Consider the following 7,401-nt stretch of genomic DNA (forward strand, 5'->3'; position numbering starts at 1 on the left):
TTGCTAAGCTTGTTCTAAGTAGGTGCTTTAGACCACTGAGCCATCTCTCCAGCCCTACATGGCTCTTTAGTTTGTTCTTTAACTTGTTTACTTGTTTGGTCTCTCACATTAAAAATACTATGTGATATTTAACTTTTTGCTATTGACTTATTTCACTTAGCATTACGGTCTCAAGATCATCCACTGTCCTACAAATGACTCAGATTTATCCTTCTTTGTGGCTGAACAATACTCCATTGAATACATATAGCATTTTGTTTATCCTTTCATCTGTTGATGGACAGATAGGCCACTATGGTGACTTAGCTATTGAGATTTGTGCTATTATAAACATGGATATGTATGTATCACACATATGCATTAACTCTTCTGGGAAGATACACTCGTGAGGGATTGCTGGGACAAATGGATTTTCTATTGTTAGTTTTTGAAGGTGTCCCCATAGTGATTTTCAAAATGGTTATACTAATTTACATTCTCACCAATAACTGTTCGTTTCCCTCTATAATCTCTCTGGGATTTGTTATTTTTTGAGTCTTTGATAATGGCTATTCTTCCTGGAGGAAGGTAGAACACCTCAGGGTTGTTTTGATTTGCATTTCTCTAATGGCAAAGATGCTGACCATTTACTCATGCATTTATTAGCCATTTGTATTTATTCCTCTGACAAGGGGCCATAGTTGTGTTTTGAAGCTTAAAAGTATAAATCCAGATTCATAGATTATTTAGAACATATCAGAGTACATGATCATCAGTCAATAAATGTTATTATGATTATCATCAAGGAAGATACTCATAATCTAAGTAGAAGTTTTACAGGTGTATCTTTTTCTTAAACTATGATCATAACAAATGCTTATATTCCTTCTTTTATGGTAAATTTATTTTTTTCTACTTTGGAAATAGAAAAATTTGTGGAATCATTCCCATTCCTTACAATGAACTCCCTTTACCAACTGTAACATCTCCCCCTGCAAGACCCTAGGTAACACATCTGGCTTTCTCAGCATCTTCAAGGTTCGCTATGCTTCTGCATCAGATTTGCCCTTGAAGTTTGCTTGTTTTCAAGCAGAAATGCGATTTGGTAGATGACTCATGCAGCAAGGTTGCAAGCTGAACACTTCCCAGTAGGGACGCTTCACCAATGTAACTAAAACCTTAACTAAGATTTGAGAGGAGAGGGCCAGGGAGATGGATCAGTGGAATAAGTGCTTCCCTGGCAAGCACAAGGGTCTAAATTAAATCCCTGGTTCCGCAAAAAAAAAAAAAAAAAAAAAAAAGAAAAGAAAGAAATAAGATTTGAGAGGAGAAAACAGAGACCGTTGGGACAGTAAATGCTACATCTAGAGGAAAACTGGTCACTTGAAATGTGTTCTTTAAAAAAAAAATATTTTAAAAGGAACTTATGAATATTTAAAAATTAGAAGCATAACCTCATCTCTCAAAAAAGAAAAAGCAATAAAAATAAAATCTGTAACTAATGCAATATACTATGAAGTCTACATAAAAAGATAAATTCAAAAGCTAGTATTTTGGTCTTTTGGGAGAAAAATAAATAAAATGAGTAAATCTTCAATAAGGCTAATTTGGAAAAAGTAGAGCAGATGTATAAAAATTTAGGACTTATAAGGATAAAGAAGAAATTTAGAGGGCTAGGGAGATGGCTCAGTAGAATAAACGCTTGCCTGGCAAGTGCAAGGGCCTGAGTTCAATCCCTGGTTCTGCCATAAAAAAAAAGAAGAAGAAATTTAAATAATTATTTTCATGTGTAACTGTGTGATAAAAATTCTTGAAAAACTAAAGGGAATTAATAATATTGACAAGTAGCTGACAATAGCACAGCAGACTAAAGTGCCTGCTTAGACAAGATTAAGCAAGCACAGGGACCGCGGTTCAATCCCCGGCACCACATGCTGTGCCATCCCCGCCCCCGGGGCAGGCTGAGCCCTCAGGGCAGGCTGAGCTGGCCAGAGTCTGGGTGTAATGGCCAGTGCTTGGGAGGCTGAAAGCACGAGGACCACTACAAATCCAAGCTGCATAGTGAGACCCTATAACAACCAAATACATTAATGATAATAACAATAATATTGACAACCAAATTTAACGCAGAGAGGAAGAACTTAAAAGAGACAAGTTGAACAATAAAAAGGAGCCACTATTGAAAAAGGTATCAGGACCAGTTATGCTTAGTTGAGTTCTAGCTCTGAAAAACAGGCGACTCAAATGTCATACTAATTCAGGCCTCTGAAAGGTCCTTAATTATTTTTATAAAACCAATAGTATTCAATACCCAAATATCATAGAAATATATTTTAAAAATTAAAACTGATCAAAATATCTAAATGAATATGGATTAGCTAAAAAAAAAAATGTAGAGTTGTAGGCCCAGAAGACTGCAATAAAAATGGAAGCCTATACATACTCTAGGATTCTACTTGTGCAATGATGTAAAAATTATGTGAAATAGAAATTATTTAGTAATATATAACTTTTAAATTAAATAATAACATTTGTATGAAGGCCACAATGACCAACACAAGCACATGCTTGGGCATGGGCACAAACACATGTACACACAGAAGGAGAATGTAAAAGTGCTCACTGTGTTCAAGGACCAGCTAGTATGATCCTAGAGCAAATCCAGGACTCCTACTGTTTTCCTGAAGGTTAGCACATATAACCCCCACATTGCACCATTGACATTGTTAAAGCGTAAGCGGAGAACTTCTCATTCACTTCATATTGCACAGCATTTTGTTATACTGAAAAGAAAGCAGCTCTTTTCTATCACAGACATCCAGACAACCTGGTATTCTCCAAAACTGACAATAAGCAAAGATAACCACATTCAAACAGCTGTTCCAATAAAGAGATTTGTCGGGGGAGGATTCGCCATTCAAAACCACTTAAGAAATCTCTTTAGAGCCTCGCTGTGCACATAAGCACACTAAAGGCTTAGGAAAGTCATGTGGTAAACAAAAGCTCTATTTGACCCAGAAAATTCCCACAAGAGTTGACTGCGGAACTCTTTGTTCTGTTTTCTGTGTGATTCTAGTTAACACCCTAAGGAAACACTGTTCTGGAGAACATCTCAAGAGAATCCCAAGCTTAGATCATTTCAGAGTCAAAGTTACTGCCCTTGAGCGATATCAGGCATTAAGGAAAGAAGAAGAAAAAAGAATTGATGGGTAGAATGAATGCATTATGGGATTAGAGACAGGTTCTTTTGTTACTCTATCACTAACAAATTCTTCTACTATCTTCTTATTTTACAGTATATTCTGTCAGGCTTTTTCAGGAACTACTAATGCACTGACACAGCATAAGGACGAGCAATACAGGAACTGTAAGTGCTGTAATAAATATAAGGGATCAGCATATTATACTGATTGGCTCTGTGCTTCTTGGAGCACTGGTGTAATCTAGGTAAGATAATAATATCAGTATTTGATTATTTTCCCTTCTGGCTGGAGACACAGAAGAAAAAGGCTGGATTGTGTTACATGGATTTTGATGTTGTTCTTACAATTAGGCACTCAAAGCCTGAAAGTTTCTCTTTTGGGGCCAAAGAAACAAACTAGGCTGCTAATATTAATTTTTAATTCCATACTCATCAATGACTGACTAGACATAAGTTTTACTACAGAAGGCTAAATTCAGGCTGTGATAATTTGGATTCTTATAAAAAGAAATGATACCTGAACTTTATTAAGACTGGCAATGATTAAACTGATTGCCTCTAAGATAAAAAGGAAAGAAAAAAAGAAAAACCTTTTATGTATTGGTACAGGGTCTCACTGCAAAAACTTTTAAGTACATAATTTTCAAGACTTGTGGATGCATCCGAAAAAGGTAGCTAATAAATTCATAATAATTTTCAGTTTATTTCTTGGGAATGAACACATACGTGCAGTCATATCAAAACAGACTTATTTTTAAATTCTACAATTTAGACACTTCTCTCCATATTTTCTCTCAGCATAAACAAGTAAGATACACTTAAAGTTAGATTTACTTCACCAACCAAAGTTCGAGTTCATCTATTATGCTTTGCCTTAGCTAGTAATATCTCAAATCACTGAATAGACAACCCAACCCACACTGACAGTGGACTTTATCCCTTTGGTCTCTTCCAGTGAATCTGTGACTAACAACTGACTCTCAAGATGTCAGGCCAGAACTACGGAATACTGTTCTTTTCCAGGAAAACCTAGCACAGACTGCACACCATTTGGTGGACTCTGGGGAAAGATGCCATGTATGGATGTCTTAACTGCCATGTACTGGAAAGAAAAGAATCCAGTCTAAGTGCTCTACCATGCCTACGAGCTTCTTTCTGTATTCATCAATTAACTTAGTTTTTGGGTGTTTTTGTTGTTTTGTTTTGTTTTGTTTTGTTTTGCGGAACCGGGGATTGAACTCAGATCCTTGTGTTTGTCAGTCAAGTGCTTGTCCTACTGAGCCATCTCCCCGGCCCACATCAGTTAACTTGTTGAGCACTTACCACACACCAAATACTGAACATTTCCTACAGTCTTATCATTTCTCTGTTTACAAATGCTAATATATGAAAGTACCCCAACAAAGCTATCAGGAAGATGTCAATTCATATCTTCATTTTACAGTTGTAGATACAGGCATAGAAATGTTAAAAATCTTATCCAAAGTCATATAGCTTGCAGCTTTGGGATGGGTTATGATTTTAACCTGTAAAGTCTGGTCTTAGGGTCCACATTCTTGATTCTTTTTTTCTTTTTCTTCTTTTTTTTTTTTTTGGGTGGAACCAGGGATTGAACTCAGGCCTTTGCGCTTGCCAGGGAAGTGCTTATTCCACTAGCCATCTCCCCAGTCCCATGGTCCACATTCTTAACCACAACTGTACCCTACCTTGATAACAGCATGAGGGCCTCAACCTCAGTATTTAACATGCTTTAAGCAACCTGAAAAGCCCCCTTCATTTAAAGATGTTGTTTTTTTGCAAACAAGATGCTTAGTACAAGGCTTTCAGGATGCTAGTCTGAATTCCAACCCTTGATGCAGACTTTTCACCCAACCAAGACAAAACAAAAAACTATAATAGTGGAGAGGCGGCACGCATGTGTTCACCAACTGCTTTGTGTGTACAATGAATGATCTTCCATATTTAGTGTCAAAAGGACCTTTATTTTCCCCTCCCTGATAGCATTGCATGCAGCTATTGTTTTGTGCATGCCCTTACTGGATAAAAGTTTGCAAACTGAAACTGGGTTTCCAATTTTTTTTTTCCATTTCTACTGGTCCATGACCTCTCCAAGTCTGAAAAATCAATGATTACGTGTTTCTGAAGAAGACAAAAGTGAAACTGGCACTCCAGAAAGACAAGCACTGTACAGTCTCACCTATATGTGGAATCCGGAGTAGTCCAACACAGAAAAGCAAAGAGGAGAATGATAAGTCTGAAGGGCAGAAAAAGGGCAGAGAAATGAGGCTTTGGTCCAGGGATCAAGGTTTCTCTTATACAAAATAGGATGTGGAGATCCACTGTACAACAGTAGCCCTAGGATTAATAATACCATATTTATGCTTAATAATTCACTAAGAGGGTTGATCTTATATTAAGTGTTCTTATTACAAAAAGATAAATGGAGGAATGGGAAGAAACTTCTAAAGATGAGTTTAGGGCACCAAAGGTGATGATGGTTTGACAGGTCACAGATGTGTGCTCAGCTCCAAGCGTATCCAGCTGTGCATGTTAAATATCTGCAGTGTTTTGCATGTCAATCATACCTGGCTAAAGTCCCTTTAAAAATGATGGCCTGACATTTCCTTCCATAACTAAAGACTACTGAGACAGGTACCAAGGTAGAGGAAGTTAAGGGGAAAGGGAAGGAGAAGCGGACATCGGACCAGCAGTGTCACACATTCTGGATGAAGGGCTGGGAGGGCTACACAGGCTGACCCAGGACAAACAGCACACATGAAGACTTTTGAAGGGATATAACATTCTCTCTCCTTCTCTGAGGGACCCTAAGGAAAGAACAGCCCTCTTGAGGTCAGGATTGTAGGCAGCTTGGGATTTTCTACACTTTTTATACCAGTATCTTTAAAAATAAACAGCTTCTTCATGTCCCAAACAGACTATTACCTTCAAGATAAATAACCTACAATTCTATCTTTCGCCCTGGAGAATTGTTAACTATTATTTTCACGGTAAATAATTGTTAGGACCATTTACCAGTGAAATAGTGGAACGCTTTGTTGACTTACAAAATACCAAGAGAAATTGAATGTTCTGTGGCACACTGGTTGGGATGTTAATTATATGTACTTGAGACTAAAAGCATGGATCTTTATAAAAGTAAAAATAATAATGTCAAATGTATATCATTGTAGCATACAGAAATTAATATTTCTGCCCTCAAGCCATCTTTAAAATCTGGCTCACAACCTTAATTCCTTCCATGGTTCTGGAGAAGACAATCACGGTCCTGTTCATGTGGGAAAGATAGATGGCCACAGTCGTGTTCATCACCCAATGCAGAGTTTGCAAACAGAAAGAAAATTTTGCCAAACACTTCAGTTTTGAAACCACATCATTTGTAAATAAGTGCTCATGAACTGGAGTACCACTATTTCAAATGAAAGGATTTAAATATTGAATGATTTGACCCTAAATTTATTTAGGTAGGATGAACCTGTTCCCTGAGTTATTTTCATAGTGAAGCTATTTAGAGTTTGAGAGTTTAACTGGGTATTTTTCATGTCAACGTATATCACAGCTCTGATTTTTACAATGCCTGTCTGGTGAAAAATGGATTTTCCAAGAAAAAGTGCACACATATGACAATAAGTAAATTAAACCAATATCAAAAGAAATACTGGAAGAAAATTAAATGTAATAATAAAGGTAAAGATTATTGCATAGCTTTAATTTCAACTTTAGAGCATTTTAACAGTGCTGAACAATGAATCAGATTTTGTGATATCAAAGTAAGTAGAGATTAAAAGAGTAACTTTATTCTGTGAATCTGAAAGTCAGAGAATGTCACAGATCCTGGGCTCACAGCCACTACACACAGGACAAAGCCAAAGCCAATTCTGCTTGAAAAGCAATTAACAGAACAAATTAACACGAAGTTGTCTCCAATAAGTAGTCAACCTTGCAGTGATTTTATCTCCCTCAATGAACTGATAGATAAAGTTAATCTATGGTACATGATCGTGGGGGAGAGGTGACAGTGTACACTTCGCACAAAAGCCAGGAGATCTGGACTGTGACCATGGGTCCCCAATATATCCTTTTAAATCATTTTGTCTCAGTGACCCTCAGGATCTTCATCTATATCATAAAAGGGTAAAATTGAGTAATCTGTAAGGACCTAATAATTATAGCATGATTTAAACCAAGATAGAATATATATA

The sequence above is a fragment of the Octodon degus genome, unplaced genomic scaffold (assembly GCF_000260255.1).
Source record: "Octodon degus isolate 3935 unplaced genomic scaffold, OctDeg1.0 scaffold00018, whole genome shotgun sequence".
Taxonomy (NCBI): domain Eukaryota; kingdom Metazoa; phylum Chordata; class Mammalia; order Rodentia; family Octodontidae; genus Octodon; species Octodon degus.